This window comes from Tamandua tetradactyla, chromosome 14 (genome assembly GCF_023851605.1).
Source record: "Tamandua tetradactyla isolate mTamTet1 chromosome 14, mTamTet1.pri, whole genome shotgun sequence".
In the NCBI taxonomy this organism is placed as follows: domain Eukaryota; kingdom Metazoa; phylum Chordata; class Mammalia; order Pilosa; family Myrmecophagidae; genus Tamandua; species Tamandua tetradactyla.
Window position 1 is genome coordinate 78,769,706 of NC_135340.1, and position 20,522 is coordinate 78,790,227.

At 40.6% G+C, this 20,522-nt stretch overlaps 1 protein-coding gene across 11 annotated transcripts in view; it reads left to right on the plus strand.

The window, feature by feature from the left end:
* TLN2 (talin 2) overlaps nt 1-20,522 on the plus strand; it is a 491,250-nt gene that overhangs the window by 183,473 nt on the left and 287,255 nt on the right. For 8 of the 11 annotated variants that reach the window (XM_077128095.1, XM_077128097.1, XM_077128101.1 and 5 more), the window contains one exon: nt 14,496-14,572. The exons of 2 other annotated variants lie outside the window; for them this stretch is intronic. The gene's annotated coding sequence lies outside the window, so the exon portion shown is untranslated. Of the gene's footprint in view, nt 1-7,375; nt 7,614-14,495; nt 14,573-20,522 lie in introns of all 11 variants that reach the window. One more of the 11 variants, XM_077128100.1, reaches the window with a different exon arrangement.

The following is a 20,522-nucleotide window of genomic DNA, read 5'->3' on the forward strand; positions in this document are numbered from 1 at the left end:
GAATTCCATTTGTGTATCAGCACTTTCCAGTTTCCAGGGAGCTTCCACATTCTCTGTGCTATCTTCTAGATGCTGTTCGTGAACCACCATGGTAGAGGACCCGGGCTGATCCCCCAGCCCCCTTGCCTGCCTGCTCAGCATTTTCACTCCAGGCTTTCCTTGGCTTTCCCCTTTCCACAGCCATTGCTCTTCCTGCCTCCCTGTGGGGGCTGCTCCCTCTTCTGCACCCGCACAGGTCCTGGGTTCTGGAGGAGGGATTTGTGAGCTCCTCTCCATACTGCCACTTAGGAATTCCACTATTCCCTGTCATGCCCCCTGTCGGGACTGAGTGGTCCCTCTGCAGCCTGTGCTGTCCTCCCCTGGGCAGGGACTGGCTTCACAAGGAACTGATTCCTTCTTGCTGCCTTCACACTGTCTCAGATCTCCCTTGTAGCTGACAGCTACTGTGTCCCAGGTGGATAGGGCCCACAAATTGCCTCTTGACTCTCTGTTCAAGCCTTTCCTTCAGGTTTAATAGCCAGTTTGATAACCACACCCTGAGCCAGGGTGCGCTCTTTCCTATTTTCTCTTCACCCTGATCACAGCACCTTATTCATAGCCCCCACCTCCACCTGCCCTTTGACCTCACTGAAACCTCGCTATCCAAACTCCTCCTCCTCTCCCACTTGATTAGATACCTCCTGCCTTCACTTCCTTCTTTGCTCGCCTCCTTGAGCAACTCAAGGACACCCACCCTGTCCTCGCCCCAAACCTGGTGAACAGAGCCTCTGCCCTGGGGTTGGCTGAGTCCATTGGATTCGCCCTTAAAGACCAGCCCCAACACATGTTATGCCCCCACGTGGGCCCGGTCTGCACATGCGCGTGTTCCTCAGGGCAGCGTGCCAGCTTTCCCACGCACCATCTCCTCGGCACCCACTTTTCACAGAAGCCCTCCTCCTATCCCACGTGTAAAGCAGAGGTCCGAGGGTGCTTCCTCTCCTGCTTCTCTCCCTACCTGCCCCTGTTCCAGGCTGAGAGAGGAAGCCTCAGGGTGAGGGAGCCCAGCCCTTCCCACCTCCAGGGTCTGCTGTAGCCTGGATTTGCCTTCCCTTTCTGGGGCATTTTGTCTGGTTCTGTTTGCCCCTTCCCTTCCCTCTACAATTTCCCCAAATTCCTGACCCTTCTAATAGTAAAGAAAAAGCCCCTTAAGGGTATGTGTTACTCCTTTTTAAATTTTTACTTTTATTAGAGCAGTTGTAGGTTTACAAAAATAATATAGAAAGTACAGACTCCCCCTATGCCCACCTCCCCCTGCCCCTTGTGCCCCAGATTTCCCTATTAATGTTTCACATTAGCATGGTACCTTTGTTACAACTGATGGAACAATATTGTTACAATTGTACTATTAACTGTAGTTCATAATTAACATTAGTGTTCACTCTGAGTAGTATAGTTATGCAGTTTTTAAAGAAATTTTAGTTTGGTAACATATAAACTTAAAATTTGCCATTTTAACTACTTTTGAATATACGGTGGCATTAATTATCTTTGCAAGATTGGACTGCTATTACCACCATTCATTCCCCAAACAGAAACTCCCCACCGATTAAGCATATTATCCCATTCTTGCAGATGAGAACACTGAGGCTTAGAGGGGAAATAACTGGCCAGGCTCACAAAAAGTTGGTTACTATTGGGAGCAGGATGGAGTTCAGGCTGCCTGACTCCATGCCCGTGCCCTTAACCTTGGGTCAAAGGCAGACTGAAATTTGCAGCCTCTTCCTTGGAGCCCCTCAGCAGGCCTGGGTTTAAGAGAGAACATTTGAGCTTATGTGACTGGCAGTGGGAGTGATTTGAGGCATATGCTGCTTAACTTTCCTGACTCCTGGATAGTTCAGATCAGGAACCAAGATATTGTAGGTCTTCCCATCCAGATGGTGAATTCTTCAAGGGCTGTCTCTTCTACACTTTTCTATCTCTCAGAACATTTTGGAGGGACATAATGATGGGCTTCTTAGTTATCTAGAAACTTTTAGCTTTTAACCTCAACTTCAGTCTTTTAAAAAAACGTGCTCATTAAATTTTCTTGTGTGTGCATGTAATGAACACCTGAAATGTTTGTTCATTTAGAATATCATAATTCTAAATATGAACTTTGTATATATTTTAGTATTTCTGAACTCAGGACCCATCAACATTTGTTAAATCACATTGTAGTTTATAATCCGTAGCATTTAGAATTAAAGAAATTTTAATTTTAGTTGTAGCAAAAAAAAAAAAAAAAAAAAGGTGATGTATCCTAAGCATAGCTATGCCATGGAAATAATTCTGCTTTACCCACCTTCTCTTCATGCTGTTTTCTTTTTTCCTAGAAACGTAGAGTCACAGCTGCTTTTCGCCTCTACTTTGTCTCCCCATCTCCCTCCTCCTACAAACAGACAGAGGCAGATTACCAGTAAATTGAGGATGCTGCTAAATTGGTTTAGGCCAGTGCTTGTGAAATCAAGTGTAAGGAAGGACCACTTTAACATTTTATAATCCGTTGTGGGCCAACATACTTTTTGTGAAATTCAATAAAAATGAAATATTTTGGGAAAAAATACAAACTTTTTTTTATTCAATTTAACATAAAATATCCTGTCAAATTGCTATTAAAATGGTCCTAAATATTTACTTTCAAGTTCTATATTGTCTAATCATGAACCAGAAACAAACCATTTGCAGGCCAACCACACTTTGAGTAGCAGTTGACTAGTTAATGGAGGTTTTATTTCATCATGTCTACAGTCACTTTTTTTTTAACCTAAGAATTATTCTAATGACTCCTGACTGTTAGATAAAACACAACTGAGAAACACCCTAAAATCTACTGAACTTCAGGGGTCAGGAAGTAATGCTTGTTTTACTTTCCTTTAACAAAAAATCACTTTTACTTTTGGCAGTTTGCAATCCCTGCTTTACTTAGATGTTCATTTCATCTATTGGAAACCAACAGAAGACAGGCAAGTGGCTGTTCTCCTGGTTTCTTTAGCTCCCCCAGCTCTCCTTTGTCCTGTGGTAGAATTGTGAATATGAGTATTTTACCACTGCACAGAGTGAAATTCTAGTATCCCAGGGTCCTAAGAGTCAGAAGTAATTTTATTTGTGTTCTGATTATTAGGGAGAGAAAAAATAAGGATTGGGAATTGCTTTTTAAATAGCACAGCATTTAAGTGCTTTGACTCAGTCTGGAGGGCTGTGCTTTTGGTGATTACGTGACATTTTATGCTCCAGGATAGCCGTGATATTCTTACTGGAACCCTTAAATATTTAAATCTTAGTGTGAATTGACAGGAACCATAAGGGGAATTATACAAAAGAATTCTAGAAAGAAGTCCAAGTAAATTAATTTTACCTTTACGGTCATGGCTGAAATAATACTAGTTAAGGTGGCTTGACCTGAAATATACTTGTGCTATTGTGAAAAGGAATTAGAATCTAGAGGAATTAGAGTCCTAGATTTATGAGACATATATGTAATTTAAAATTTTTATAGTACCCATACACAAAAAGAAAAAAGCAACAGGTAAATCAATTTTAATAGTATATTTAATTTAACCAATGTATCTAAAATGTTAACATTCTAGTTTGCTGCTTTCAACAGGTCTAAAGTACATCCTGGATCATTGCACTTAAGATCTTAACATTCCAAAATATAGTTACTATAACATTCAATGTAATATTTTACATTCTTTTTTTTTTGTATTTAGTCTTTGTACTCTGCTGTGTATTTTATAGTTAATCTCAGTTTCGATTGGCCACGTTTTATGTGCTCAGTAGTCACAAATGAGCTGTAGCTATCATACTGGGCATTAAACATTTAGAGAATCACAATCCACAGTAAGATTTTCAGAGTTATGTGTGCGTTTTATATTTTAATTGTGATTTGGTCCGAAATAATTTTTAGATGATTTCATGGTTACCTTAGAAGGGGGGCAGCTATGGGCCGACTGGGGAGTCGCCCTCTGGCTACCTGCATCTACAATTTCTAGCCGAGGAGAGCTGTGGGATTGCAGGTTCTTTCATCTAAGGGCCAGCAGTAGGCAGGAGAATTGCTTTTACTTGCTTGCCTCATAAGGATGGAGACCAGAAGAGAGATTCAGGCAGGGACATACTTCACACTATTTTAAATTGATGAGATTGGAGGGAAAAAAGGGTAAAAGATGACTTTTTTTTTTTCTTTTTTTTTTAATAAAAGGGTAATGTGAAGGAACCTTGCTCCTGGAGAAGGTTTTGCTATTTGAATGTATTTATACTTCCTATATGTGACTAAGAGCAAGTAGGGACTTGATTTGCTGGTGCTTGAAACCACAGGGACAGTCACTGGGAACATGAAGAGGAAGTAGGGGCCGTGGGGGCAGAGCCTGGCGGGCGGCTGGAAGCAGCCTCTGAGCTGGAAGAGCCGCGAGTCCTGGCTTCCTCTCCCGGGAGCCTGGGGTCACGGAGGGCAGGCGTCCTGCCCTGTCCTGTTCTTGCTCACCCAGCCAGCTCGGGGGCGCCAGGATCCATAACTCCTTTCTCCCCACTCTTTCTGGGTACCCGTGCCTCACTGTGTGGCACAGGGAGCAGAGAGAACTGGATGGTCCTAATTAAATTGACGAGCACAGCTTTTTAAATTATTTCTACTAAATGAAAACAGCCGTATTCTCTTTCTGATTAAAAACACTAGTTATATAAAATATTTATATTGAAAGCTCCTGATGTTTGGAATTTGCAGTGAAAAGCCCCTGCTAGGGATTGGAGAGGAAGTTGGAGGGTATCAGATGAAACAGTATTGGCCATGAGTTGAGAACTGTTGAGGCTGAATGATGAGTACAAGGTGTTTCGCTAGACCCTTCTCCTTATGTTTATGTATGTTTGGATTTTTAAAATAGAAAATTACAAGCATATTTGTATGATGCACGAGGTTGTGAAGAAAAAAGTTCTGAAATCCAGTCGCCTGAAGACAACTGCCACGAACTTGGACACATTATTTTCAAACCACATATCTGATGTTCCACACTGTGAAACTGCCTTGCAGAAATACAGGAAAGGCGTGAGTCTGCCTGTGCCCTGAGATTTTAATCTAGTTAGGAAAGCCGAGAGTACACACTGGGAAACAAAAGGCAGTTGGTGTTTATTGCAGGCCTGTTACTCGCCAGGCCTAGTGCTGCTGGGGTCATGGAATCAGCCTTGCGAGGGGGTCATGGAATCAGCCTTGCGAGGGGGTCATGGAATCAGCCTTGCGAGGGGCCCCCGCCTCACTGCCGCTCACAGAGGGGTGAAGCCAGGCACGAGCCACTGCGCCCGTGCTCGTCGGCGGAGGTGCGGACACGCCGCGGGCCTCAGGCGGCTGGATGCCCGGCTCTGGGCTGGATGTGGGGGTCCGCCTCGCCTCCCACAGCTGTGGACCATGTGGAAGGGAGTACCTTTTGGTGTAATTCACCCCCAAATTGTATAGAGAAATCTACATGACTTACAAAATTTGGAGAATGGCAAGAGGGGGGTGTACCACAGGGCAAGGAAGACTTCTCGGAAGAGGTGAGACTTGGGATGGCAGATCGGGGCATGTGAGGCGAAGGAGAGTTAATTTCACAGTGAACCAAGAGAGAATTTCAAACATATAGAAGATGGGAGTGTGTGGGGTTGGTATGCTTTGTTTTGAATGCAATATGCCATAATGAATATGCAGTGAATTGCTTTCCACGTGAAGAAAGAGAAGAGAATATTTAGCTTTTTGGAAAATATATAAGGTGGCAATTTATGAAGACCAGTTTTCACATGGTAAGAAAGATAGATTAGGGCAGCAAAAATTGCTTTTGAAAGATGATTTTTGAGAGTTAACAATAGCTGTTAATCAGGGGCACAAGTGACGACAAGTTCTTATTTATAAAAAAATAAGTTCCTGATTTCCACATTATGTGTAGCTGAGTAGCAGATTTGTTCTTGATTAACCGAAGCATCCATCCAAACATGACCCCATGTTCTTGCTTGTGATAGCTAACTTAGGTTGCCAAGAGGCTGATGAAATTCATGAAGCACCTTGCTTCTTCCCGTTGCTGTTTGTTGGTGCACAGCACCTGGGGAGCTGGGCTCACTGAACAGGAGGTTTGGCTGATAGGTGTGTTCACATGAGCAGGTCCCCTACTTCTCCTGGCTATAGCCCTGGGATATTTCATTATAGATGATGGGTTTTCCATTGGTAAGGGAAACCAGGTGGTTTACTCCTTAGGGAAAGTCACATTCTCTTTCCATGTCCCTCAGTTGGGTCATTTTATTATAGCAGCCTTTCCTGAGATGTTAGCTTGGAAGAGTAGCCCTGATGTGAATGGCTGGAGTGGCAATAGAATAAGAGTTGGAAGGATGAAACTTCTCAGAGTCTCTTCTAGCAGGGTGGAGCTCTGTATGTACAGCCCCTGTTCTACCTGAGGACTTTGGCATATGCACATGCCCTCCAGCTGACTGGGAGAAGCCCATGGCCTCCATCGCTGGTTCTTAGATCAAGCCCACCTTGTCCCACTCTAAATTTTTTCCTAGGCTCTGATCTGCAGTTATCAGGTATGCCATAGAAGTTTCCCTGGCTTCAGTGTCTGGGCAATAACACCTCACTCTTTTCTTTTTGTTCTTTACGTGGCAGCCTCTTATCTCAGCTTCTTAAAGGAAATGCTCAGAGAGTTGATGAATACACTTACCTCTGTGTTCTGGTGCACCGTGCAACTTCGTGCTCTCCCACAGAGTGCCAGATGCAGTGAGTGAGAATGAACAGGCAGATAGATACGAATTAGGGTTTTTGAAAAACTGAAGGAGGTTAAGCAGTAGAATTATTGCAGAAATATCACAATACTGAGTCTTAAGTGTGTTTGCACTAGTAACTCATCACTTACAGAGATTGCGCTTGGTCATTTAATTGTGGAGCATAGTGAGCCATTAATCATTTGCATGAAAGAACTTAAAACATTTTCCAAAATGTGTTGTATGGGCACTTATCCTGAGACAATAGATCACAGAAATAAAGGAATCAAAAATCTGTGTATAGAAAAGGTTAGGGCCACTGATTCATAATTGATGTTACCAGGTTAAAGTGTTCTGAGATGGTCTGCATTAGAGAAACTCTTAACTTTGCTTAAACCAGTATTTCCCACATTTATACTGAAATATTTGTTTCCATGTGTGCTGGTTTGAAACTGTTATGTTTCCCCAAGGCCATGCTTTTTCAATCCTAATCTAATTTTGTGGGGCATATCTATTGTTTAGGTGGGACCTTTTGATTAGGTTGTTTCCATGGAGATGTGACCCACCCTATTGTGGGTAGGGACCTTTTTGATTAGATGGAGATGTGACCCTGCCCATTTAAGGTAGGGTGTGATCCTTTTATTAGAGCCCCTGTATGAAGACAATAAGAGACAGAAAACAGAGCTCAGAGCTGACACACAGGAGAGAGATGAAACCAAGTGACAGATGTTTGGAGATGTTTGGACACAGACAGATGCTCGGAGAGGAGGCCGCTGGAGCCAGGAGCTGAAAGCAATGAAACCTGGAAGCAAAGGGCCAGCAGACATTGCCATGTACCTGGATGACAGAGAAACCCTGGATGTGACGGCCCTTCCTAAATGAAGGTATCCTCTTGTTGATGCCTTAATTTGGACATTTTCATGGCCTTAGAACTGTTAATTTGTAACTAATAAATCCCCTTTGCAAAAGGCAATCTATTTTTGGTATATTGCATTCTGACAGCTTTAGCAAATGAAATACCACCTAACACTTCTTGCCTCCTAGTTTGCTGGGAGATAATTTTTAGGGGAAGACAAAAGGATTTCTGAAGTTTATCTACTAAAACTTAACTCTTTCTCTTTGCCCTGCAGAGGGCAAGGTGGTATGCTGTTTTTCCTCTCAGAAAGTCTTGGTGTTAATGCAGTTGGCTCTGTTGCATTTGCTTTGACCTTGGCTCAGCCCCAGCCTCTAGTTGGAAAGTCAGTGAGGGGAAGCCTCTCCCCTTGGAGTCAGAAAACTTCTTATCTGGAGGACCTGGGCTTCAATGATTGGGCTGTTCTTACATTGGAAAACTTCTCAAGTTTTCCAAAAAATCACTGAAATGACAAATCCTTGGCAAGCCATGGAAATTGGAGAAAGAAGGGATAATTTTGTTTACAAAATTTCTCCTCTCTTCTTGACTCTTCCCATCTCTATTTAGGGCTACTGAAGAGCTATTTGGTTCATTTCTCTGCATCTTGGATTTTTATTGTTTTGAGCAATTAGTCATAAATGTGTCCAGCCTTAGTAATAACTTGAAGCCAAGAGAATACTCTGTTCATCCTCAGCCACATCTGATGGGTTTTCTTGCCTTTCCTTGCTCATATGTTATAAAAGCACTTTTGTAAGTTTGGGCAGCAAAAACACTTGGGAGAGTGCCCATATGGGCCCCATATTCTGGCTTTTATGCTTGTACAGATGGCATTTAGGGCAGAGCTTCAGTGCTGTGCTACACTGTTCCCTGCCTTTTAATGAAAACTTATGGCAAATATGTTCTTGGCCACTTGGGATCTGTAGCATGTGGTGAAGTTTCAGCCGAATGCATTGTGCAGGCGCTTAGTGGCTTGAGACCCCCGTGGCTCCTCAGATCCCCCTTGAGTTGGCCACATACTCCTGTGGCGATTAAGCCAAGTGAAAAGTGAGAAGCGTAGAGATGTGGAGGGTTCATAAAACCTTTATGCTGAGAAAGTGCCTTTTATTTTATCTGTCAGATAATGTGCATTTTCTTAGTCCATACGAATGTTTTGTTTCTTTATTGCTGTTAAGTTGATAATTAATTGTAGATGTACAATTCACTGACCACTTCCTGTATTCCAGACATTGTGCTAAGACTTTTGTAACTTTCCGCACTACATCTGAGATAGCTGAGTGTTAAATTTCTCCTTCAAAGATGAGCACCCTTGGGCTCTGAGAGGTTAAAGAATGCATTTAAGTTCCCAAGCCAGTAGGAAATGTCCTGGAAACAGAAGAAGTACAAGTCCTGCCCTAACATCATGCTGGTGGTGACAGGCATTTTTGGCACTATCTTTTGCTGCCTTTAGTCACATTCACCTGTGTCTCTTGAAATACCCCAGACAAGGTACCATGTGGCAGCTGCCAAATAATGATAATTGGAGAAGGCAAGGCTTCTTTAAATAACATGCTCCTGCTACCTTTAAAATGTTTCTGTTTACTTACCAGGATTTATTCATGTTTAAAATCTGCATTTTAAATAGGTGAGTGTGCCTAAGTGAAGACATATCCTACCCCAGGATTCTCTAGGGACTTGCTATGATGATCAGAAAAACAAATAATGAGTTTCGACCAGGAGCTGTTTCCACCACTGCTCTAACTGAGCTGGTGGTTAAACAAGATCATGTTTGACTATTGAGTTTTGCTAATTGCTTTAAGTATATTATCTTCCTTCATCTTCCCAATAGCCCTTTTGGTGGGCATTACTACAGAGGAAGAAATTGAGGCACACATGGCTTAAGTCACTTAATTGAGGCAAAAGGACTAGTAAATGACAAAACAGGATCGAACACTTTTCTCTTAACCGTTGTGCTGTTGTCTTCCCTAAGTGCAGTGTTGTGTCTCATAAATCTTAGTGTGTGTTAGATTCGAATGTGAACTTGTCCTATCCCTCTCCCTGGCCCCTGACCATCTATTCAGAGACGTGTTCTGTACTGAGGATGGACAGAACAGAGAGGCTGGCTGGTGGATTTGTCTGGGTTGTGCCTTGAGTCATAGATACTAGTCTAAGTTATCTTAGGTGCTCATCTCTGAAATTGGGTAGTGGTCCTTCTAATTTTTCTATCTTCTAGGGATTTTTTTGGGGGGGGGGAAAGGCATTTTTTAGATCTGTATTTTACATCTAACAAACGTATAAAGGGATTTGTGCATCTACAAGGGAGTATGGCTTTTTGGCCAGATGTATAATTATGGCCAAAAATAATTATGAATTATGAGGATTCATGTGTTACATGGAACTCCTGAACCTTTGAAAATAAGCAATAAGAAGAATAAATTTGTTTACTGGAAATAGATTTAACATAATGGGCCCATTATAGGAGTACATTTTGGTATTTTATAGTCTAAACAGGGAAAAAGCTTTATATATATATAAATATAGCCTAATGAAAATAAATTTGTAAAGTGGTTAAACATGTTATAATGGAGAGTATTTTAACCAGAGGAATGGCCCATCGGGACAATTATGTCTTCTTTATTTTTATTCTTATTGAAATAGTCTCTTGCCAATTCCTTTGTTAGTTAGGAGTGATTCTACCTGTCTCTTGAAATGTTTTTTTTTTGCCTTTTTTTATACTAGCTTTGAACTTCTTGCTTTAGTTACTTCAACTATAGGCCATAAACATTAGAAGAATTTGTATATGATAACTCTTCATCCATATGATGACAGGATTTATTGTTCTGTTTTCACATGAAATGGGATGATTGTGAAGTTGGAATCTATTAGGTAGGACTCCTTTGGTCACAAGTAACAAACTCACTTCCAGGTAGCCTAAGTACAAGAAAGAGATTTTTTTTTAAAATACCTTATTCACATCACCTAGGTTTAACAATTACTGCTTTTCAAAATATTTTTATTGACAAATCTTCACACATACAGTTCATACGTGGTATACAATCAGTGGCTCACACTGTCATCACATAGTTGTGTATTCATCATCATGGTCATTTAGAACATTTGCATCACTCTGGAAAAAGTAATAAAATGGTAAAAGTAAAAATTAATACATACCATACCCCTTACCCTCCCTCTCGTTGACCACTAGTATTTCCATCTACCCAATATATTTTACCCCTTATCCCCCATTATTTATTTATTCATATTTTTTACTCATTTGTCCATACCCTGCATAAAAGGGGCATCAGACAGAAGGTTTTCACAATCACACAGTCACATTGTAAAAGCTATATTGTTATACAGTCATCTTCAAGAATTGAGGCTACTGGAACACAGCTCAACAATTTCAGGTACTTCCCCCCAGCTACGCCAATACACCATAAACTGAGAAAGGATATCTATATAATGCATAAGAATAACCTCCAGGATAACCTCTTGACTCTATTTGAAATCTCTTAGCCACTGAGACTTTATTTTGTCTCATTTCTCTCTTCCCCCTTTTGGTTAAGAAGGCTCTCTCAAGCCCATGATGCCAGGTCCTGATAAATCCCAGGAGTTCTGTCCCACGTTGCCAGGGAGATTTACACCCCTGGGAGTTCATATTCCACATAGTAGGGAGGGCAGTGAGTTCACCTGCAGAGTTGGCTTAGAGAGAGAGGCCACATTTGAGCAACAAAAGGTATTCTCTGGGGGTGACTCTTAGGCATAATTATAAGTAATGCTTAGCCTATCCTTTGCAGGAGTAAGTTTCATAGGGTTGGACCCCAAGATCAAGGGCTCAGCCTATTGATTTGGTTGTCCCCACTGCTTGTCAGAAATGTCAGGAATTCTCCAAATGGGAAAATTTGAATATTTCTTCCTTTCTCCCCAGTACCCCAAGGGGACTTTCCAAATACTTCTTTATTCACTACCCAGATTACTCTGGGATATATTTGGGCATCACACTAACCTGGACAAACCAGTAAGATCTCACACACTATTCAAGATTCCATGTACTTACGGTGTTCAACTAAACTGACTGTACAAGTTAATTTACGAAATGCACTACCCAAAATATAAATTTTGTGCCAAATAAGCATCTCTCACTTTGGTCTTTCACAGAACTTGAAGTTTTTAAGTACAGACAATATCATCCTTTACCCTGTATTCTGATCCCTAGTCCTATCCAGATCAGCTTCTATCTCTAGAGTAAGTCTGATCACTTTTTCAACTTTTCCAACAGTTCCTGTCTGGGGTAGTGCTGACTTTCATAGAAAAAGGAGATTTCTAATGAGGTATAGGGATGTTTTAGGGACTTGGAGGCAAGATCAAAGTACCTTGGAGGTGAGGAGGGAAACTCCCCGATCAGCAGCGTTCAGTACAAGCGCAATTGACACACATGTTATAGGGAAGGGAAGAAAGTTGACAGAGGAGGAAAGTACGCAGTAATGTAGTATAGTACTTGAACGTTAGATTAAAATTTTTAAATACCACTGTTGTAGTTTGCTAGCTGCTGGAATGCAATATACCAGAAACGAAATGGCTTTTAAAATGGGGGAATTTAGTAAGTTGCTGGTTTGCAGTTCTGAGGCTGAGAAAATGTCCCAATTAAAGCAAGTCTATAGAAATGTCCAATCTAAGACATCCAGGGAAAGATACTTTGATTCAAGAAGGCCGATAAATTTCAGGGTCTCTCTCTCAAGCGCAAAGACACACAGTGAACATGGTCAGTGTTTCTCTCTCTGCTGGAAGGGCACATGGCAAACACGGCATCATCTACTAGCTTCCTCTCCAGCTCCCTGGGAGATGTCTTCCTTCTTCATCTCCAAAAGTGCTGACTTGTGGACCCTCTGCTTCTCATGGCTATGTTGGATTCCAGTAAACCAATCAAGACCCGTCTGAATAGGTAGAGACACATCTCCACCTAACCCAGTTTCACAACCATTCTTGATTGAGTCACATCTCTAGGGAGATGATCCAACCACAGTTTCAAACATACAGTACTGAATAGGGATTAGAAGAAATGCTACCTTTACAAAATGGGATTAGGATTAAAACATGGCTTCTCTAGGGTACACAAACCTTTTCAAACCAACACAAGCACCATAATTCTCTTTAGAAAAAGAATTCTGGCTTATTATATGAAATTCAAACAATATAAGAAAGAAGTAAAAACCACCTAAAATTCTAATACCCAGAGGTGACCATAACTATTTTGATAAACATCCTTCTAGACTTTTCTCTGAGCATCTAGGAAGACACAGACATATATCCATAATCACAGAAGGAACCATACTATACACGGTTATTTACCGATTCTATTCATTCAGCATTAAATAAAATACTTGTGGGAATCTTTTCCTATCATACATATAGACCTCCATCGTTATTTTTAGTGTCTGTGCAATTTACCTAACATGTCTTTAGGGCATTCATTCCCCTCCCCTCCCCCATAATTATAACAGTCTGCTTACACAGTTTTATCCTTTGAATACATTTTTAGAAATAAGATAGATGTACAAAAGGATATGTCGTTTTACAAGGTGATGCAGTTGCCTAAGTGTCTACCGAGCGACTTTCCTACGTATGCTTCCATCAGGAGACTGTCCATGACATTGGCTAATGTCTGTCTTTGAAATCTTTACTAATAAGTGGAGAATAAGATCTCAGTTTTCTAAAATTGCATCTTTTCATTGCTTCTATAATTGATATCTTTTCATATGTTTATTGCTATTCTCTTGTGGAAAGCATAATAATTTGTTTTATGCATTTGGGGAGAATATAAATTTGTATTGATTTTAAGGCATTTGTGCCTATTAAATATTTTTCCTTAGATTTTTAATTTTATTTTTGGACAAAAGTAAGGGGGCTTGTTTTCATTTTTGTTCAGTTTTTGCTATTCATTTTAGATTTTTAAAACATGTAGCTAGCCAAATGTCTCAGTCCCTTATATTTCAAATTTTTGTGTCATACTTAAAAAAAGGGTCTTTCTTATTCTAATACTATAAAACTATTCAGCTGCATGTTTTTCTAGTAGTCACTGGATTCTGTTTGAGTTTATTTTTTGCGTAAGTAGGAAGGGATGGATTCAGGTTTTCCCTTTTCCTTAATAGCTCAATGACACCATTTAATCTCTCATACCTATCAGAATTTGATTATATGTACTTGGGCCTGTTTCATATGAACACTTGGTTCTGTATCTTAATATTTATTCTGTCCCATGGGTTCTTGTGCATGTCCTCACTCAAGGCTCCCATTTGTTGCTGTGTTTGGGTCATTTTGTTGATTTTTATAATTAATTGTGGTGCTACTCTGCTTCAAATTGGGTTTCCATGGAGTTAGGTGCTAAATGATCAGTTCTCAAAGCCCCAGAGAACCAGGGATGGCTTGGGAACAGTTCAAGCAGGAAGGACCCACTTCACAGATGTGATAGAGCCCATAAGTGAGAGTGAACAAGATGAGAACAGCTCTTGTAAGATAATTTTTTAAATCATCAGAGTGTAGTGCTTGAGATTTTTAAGTTGGGGGTGGGTAATGAAAGGAGGTTGCATATCCTTTGGTTTTTGTTCAAATTCAGAGCCGTTAAACATTCTTAGCACAGGGTTGGGAGAAGGGGGATGGTTTTGCCTCTTTGCCAAGAGTAACATAATTTTGGTCTTTGAAATAAGTGTCTTGGGACCTCAATTCCCTGTTGGTAAAGAAAATTCTCAGCCCATTTGTTGTAGTGGAAATTCATTGTTTCCTGAGTTACTTCCTTTCATGCTTAATGTGGAGGAAATGGCCAAATGTATAGATTGAACTTTTTTCAAAAACTGACATCTGTAATATTACTTGGTTCCAATGATTTTTATTATTATTTTAGATATTGCTGCTGGAGACTTCTCAGATGCTTCAGGATACCATCAGGGAAATTGCTCTTTACATAAACTAAACATTTGGGTGAGTCCTTTAAACAAATGTTTTGTGTTTATCAAAATATTGGCCACCATCTTGCATAGACATAGTTTAAAGTTTAAAACCCTGTTGCTTAGACTGCTCACTCGATCGTCACCATGGTTCAGTGCGACAGGAGTGTAGAAATCACCTGGTCTTATTGCTCCCATTGATGTTTAATTTTTCCGGTTAATATATAGTTCATTGGGGCCTAGAAAAGGGTAAGAATAACTGTTTTTTGTTGGTTTTCATTTTTATCACCAATTTTCATCATTCATTCACACCTGTTTGCTTCATAAATCCTTTTTTTTTTTTTTTTTTGGTGGGGGGAGGTAGAGAGTTATCAGTAAGACATTAATGTAGAAATGTCCAGTGATCTTTGAGTTGAAGTGATTTGGTATTCTTGGAGCCTTCCAGGGTTGTGAAATGATGCTCTAGCATGAAACAAAGCGAACTTTGGTTTTGGATTCTTGGTTTCTGCTCTGGTTGTCTTAGGTAGGAACACTTGATCTACTTCATGTGTATGAAACAGCCTGGGCAGGGGGTCTTCTGTAGACCTGAAGTGTGCCTCGATTGAGGCCTGGCAAGGTTAAAGCAGGTTGGTCTGTGTTCCTGGTCTGCAATACCTGCATTAGGGTATGTCTAGACTTGCCAGTTTTGTTCCTGACCAGCAGCAGACCTGGGGACAAGTTAGTTAATCTCTGTTAATTCCAGTGTTCTCACCTGTAAAAATTTTAACTTTTTTTTAATTGTGAAAAATAACATATATACAAGAAAGCAATAAATTTCCAACTACATTTTAACGAGCAGTTATACGACAGATTTTAAAGGTTGATATGGTGCGAGCCATTGTGGCTCAGCAGGCAGAGTTCTCACCTGCCATGCTGGAGACCCAGGTTCGATTCCTAGTGCCTGCTCATTGCAAAAAAAAAAGTTCGGTATGGGTTATAGTTCCATGATTTTTCATTTTTTCTTCTGGCTGCTCCAAGACACTGGAGACTAAAAGAAATATCAATATATTGATTCAGTGGTCCTATTCATTTGTTAAATCCTATCTTCTCATTATCTCTGCCTTCTTTTTTTTTTTCTGTTTTGTGAAAAATAGCATATATACAAAAAAGCTATAAATTTCAAAGTACATTGCAACAATTAGTTGTAGAACAGATTTCAGAGTTTGGTATGGGTAACAATTTCACAACTTTAGGTTTTTCACCTATAATATTTGTAGGTCAGCCTAGTTGTTCCTATACTTTTGGATTTTGTGGAATAGGGGAAAAAAGTTTCAGAACCATCATAGGTTTGCCTTTTTTTTTTCTGTGTATATATAAAGTTGGTAATTGTCAAAGCTATTCTCTCTACTTTGTGCTTGGGATTTTCCATAATAAAAGATGTATCTTTAAAGAATAACTGCCATCTGTTAACATCATTCCACAAAAGAAAAATATTTTAATACTAAAATAAAAGGAATGTCATACATTTGTTCATATTTGGCATTATGAAAAATGCACTTCATTTCCCACATCTTTCACCATTTTTCTACAGGCCGGTGATTGTTAGCTATAGACTACCCAGAATTAATCCAAGGGCGAGGACTGGGAAATATATAAGAGTATGCAATTGCTTAAGGCTCTTCTGTCTCTAAAACTGTATTGTTACTCTGAAGCAGGAAAGAACTGTACTCTAACTATACATCGCCTATTTCCAGAAAGTGCTGTGACAGCTAGCATGGTTAGACTAAGTCAGAGAAGTCAGAGGCCAAACAGAAGAAGAGGACAGATTGTTTTCTCAGGAACCCCCTGTAAAAATGGCTCATCCATTTGAGCATTAAATTTAGCTATGAGCTGCTTTACAGCTCATAAAAATGAAAACTTGACAAGTGTTGTAAGTAGTTTGATAAAAGCACACAGAATCTTCCCTTCGCATTGTGGGGCAGCCTCTGGCCAGGTGTTTGCTTTGTAGCCTTTAGCATGCAAGTGTGGGCTTGCAGCAGGCAGATGCTGAGAGCCAGTGGGGGAGGGAGCTGAGTGTAACCCCCTAGTGAGAGAAGCTCCAGGCTGGGTAGGAGTGGTGGGCAGAGAGCTGGGAGTTCTGAGCTGAGGGTGGTGGGACAGGGATCATCTGGGCATCCTGTGATGGCCCCATACGGAACACCAGGAAGGGCCTTTTGGAAGGGCCTGGGACAGAGGGGACAGGAAGCATATCAGACGTATGCCTTTTCCAAGATTTCTCTTCCGAAAGGGGTGTGCCGATTCTTATGCCTTGGGTCTGTAGAGAATGGAAAACTTTGCTTTCTGTTTCCTTTTCCTTGGGGTGTGGGGATGTGGGTGGTGGGCAAAGGGAGTAATGGACTGAGGTTTTAGGACGTTGAAATAATGTGAAGAAGGAGCAACAATAACCACTATTCCAGGAAACTTGGACAACCCCAGCTGCTTCTGAAAGTTCTGTGCAGTTCTGTATGGTGTGTACTGATTATTAATACATGGTGCTTCAGTTCTGAATTCCTCCACCATTGATTTCTGGCTTTCATTTGTTTTAACATTCCTATTTCCTGGGAAACTTTAATGTCATTTGACAGGCTTACCTGGTTATTTTCCCTTCTGTCAACAAAACTCTTGGTTACTGCCTGATTTGTAGGTTTTAGTTGGGTTGCTTCTATCCTGGGGGTGTTTATTCACTGCCCTTTTTAGGAAAAACTGTTTCAAACAACAATTGCAAACATTTAACTTAAATGTATAGCAACATGAGAGATTACTTGAAATCAATAATCCTTGACATTTCTGAAAGTGTCTAAAGTCATAAATAAATGTTAGCAGGCGCTTTTTATTTGATATAAACCCGAAGAAGCAGAATTTGCTTTAAGGGATCCAGACCAGTTCAAGTTGGAATAAAATCTAATAAATGAATGATGTTATCAATCAATAATGTCCTTGAGCCTTTTGGAAGGTAGGGGTATACTGGGTGAGATCTTATGGGGATGAGCAATTAAGATATTGAAACAGCCTGGAGCTACTAATGCTTCACAGGAAGCTTTGAAGGATTGCATGCTTGCATGTTTGTGTGCACCTGTGAGAGAGGACGAGGGAGGTTGATGGAAAAGGAGGGGCATGTGATAGATGATTTGTTTAGTGTTTTACTTAATGACTCAATGTATTCTGGATTTGAGAATAAATAGAGTATTTAGAACTAATCTTGGTTTTCCTGCAGGCATGTAAGAAAAAATATTAAAAACCCATTTGAAATAAAAAAAAAACATTGTTTTTAGCTCCCTGGAAATTTTTAGTTTTTACTGCTATTTAGGGAGGGTATTGAATGTGTAAAATTCAAAGCAAGATCTACCACTGCTATTTGTCATCCTGTATCATTCAAGGGCTGCGACGTCAGTGAAGATAAGTTGTTCCTGTACTTCCTTTTCACTAAAAATGTAATCCATTATGCACTTTGTCTTTCTGCCTTCCTCCATTAGCTGATTTCTTTGGGACACTCTGCTTGTTTAGTCGGCATCACCGTTTCTTCCAGAAGCTGTGGGCTTTTGGGTGACTGAGAGCCCTAATGAGCATCCTTTTGTCATCAGGGTTTCTTGGTGTCTGCTTAGGTCCTCGCTCAGCTGTCGGTGCACAGTAAATGTTTCAGCACAATGACAGAAACACGGCCAGACTGTTCTTCATAATTAAACTTATAAATCCATGGGTTTAATAGGCTGCACTGTTTCCTTGAGCTTTTTGACTAATTATCTTCATCAGTTAATTTCTTTCAAAGTTAAAGAGCCCTCCTGGAGAACTCAAGTTGTGCACCTTTTCTTTCGAGGAACTGATAGGTTTTCATGGCCTCAGTGGCTCTGGATACTTTTGCCTGTGTTGAAATAATTCTCTTTTAGAATGCGAACCTTTAAAACTTGCTTGTCTTTTTAGCTGTGCCATCCCACATTCCAGAAAAATCCGAAATGGTCATAAAAGCCATTCTATTCTTTTTTGTAACAGATCAATTGGATGGCTTTCCAGTTCAATAAACTAGTTAGTGTGCTTTTGTAGCATTTAAACATGACTGTAAGGCCACCTGTGATAGTTTAGCACACCACTGTAAGTGAGGCCTCTAAGAGTCGAGAAAAACCCTCACACTGTGATCTAAACAGTGTTCTCACAGAGGATCTTTCATTAAAAGTGATGCTTGCAAATGGTATGGAAACGCTTGTAATGAAAAGCAACAGTGTCTTGCCTTACTATTTCCCTCACTTAGTTCTGCTTCTCAGAGATAGCCATTTTTGTGTGTGTGGATAATTTTTGCTTCTTCTTTGGTAATTTCCACATGTTAATATATGCTTGAGCACCAGCACTTAGGTGTTCAGTTTTAAGGCTCTTCCCTGTTGTCTGGTGATGCCCAGCAAGGTTACTGTCTCGGTTACCATCTCCCTCCCTGTAGCTGATTCAGCTTTTGGTCCTTTCCTTCTCCCTCTGACACATGCAGCCTCGTTTCTTGTTCCATGTTATTTCTTTTCTACCCTCTTCTGATTTCTCAATTTTGGGCAGCTGTAAGTTTAACTATATGGTCTCCTTGTTGGTGATATACATATTCCATTCTTTAATCTTAGTTAAGCCTTCTGTGAATTTTATCTGTAACTTGATTCTGAATAAGCAGCATTTTCTATATTATGATTAATAAATGATGCTTTTTCCAAAGAAGGTAACATTTACAAATTCCAGGGATTAGGATCTGATCTCTTTGGGACCTCCTGTAGTTGGCATTTCATACGTGAAGAACTTGAGACAGGCCAGTGACCACCCAAGGCCTACAGCACTTTCCAGGTGCTTCTTAGGTCCCTGGGCAGGCAGGGGTGATGGTCACCAGCTCTGGTTTCACAGGTTGGAAATGACCTTTCTGTCTCTTGGAGTGTGTTGCACACTTTCCTCAACAAACGTTTACCTTCCTCCCTAGAAACCCACTCCTCTAGGAGAGAATCAGCTCTACTCAATCTCTAGTCTGGTCCTTGCTGCAGGTATGCCTTGCAGCCAGGAGCTAGAAGTGGACATATCCTTACCTACTTAATGTTTCTTTTATGAGCTTGAATTGGAATATTGGATTTCATACCCACCCTGTTTTAACTGGGAAGAAAGGCTTTGTCAGTGGTTTTGCATTGTTTTCTTAAAGCTTGAGGTACCCAATTACCCAATATATATGTGTATGCATCAGGTTTATTTGATTGTTTTTTTTTTTACATGGGCAGGCACCAGGAATCGAACCCGGGTCCTCTGGCATGGCAGGCGAGCATTCTTGCCTGCTGAGCCACCGTGGCCCGCCCTATTTGATTGTTTTAATACATATTTTAGAAGAAAGGTTGGAAAGACAATGAAGCTTTACTTTTTCTTTTTTTTTTGCCTGGGCGGGCACCAGAAATCAAACTCGGGTCTCCGGCATGATAGGCGAGAACTCTGCCTGCTGAGCCACTGTGGCCCACCCTGAAGTTTTACTTTTAATACTTCATTTTCTCTCATTAGAGCAGTGGTCTACATAAATCTTTCTGTATAAGTGTATTTAGTGAATTAGCTACTACAGATGGGTCCCTCACACAGTGGTAACCTTAGCAGTGGATGCGGCAGTCTTTCCATAAACTGATATTACTATTGAATTGGTCTCTGGCATTCTACTCAGATAGCACATCCAGGAGCAGTGGCCGCAGATGGAGTTCTTCCTTATTACCTACCTGTAATATAATTCCCTGAGCCTTTATCGAATTTAAATGTAGGAAATCACACTTTTATCATCATTACAAAATAATTGACTCATTTCCTTTAAAAAAAAAAAAAAAAAAAAAAAAAAAAAATGGCGGGCCGCGGTGGCTCAGCGGGCAAAGTGCTTGCCTGCTATGCCGGAGGACCTCGGTTCGATTCCCGGCCCCAGCCCATGTAACAAAAACAGAGAAACAGAATACAATAAAACAAGAAAATGTTTAAAAATGTTTCCC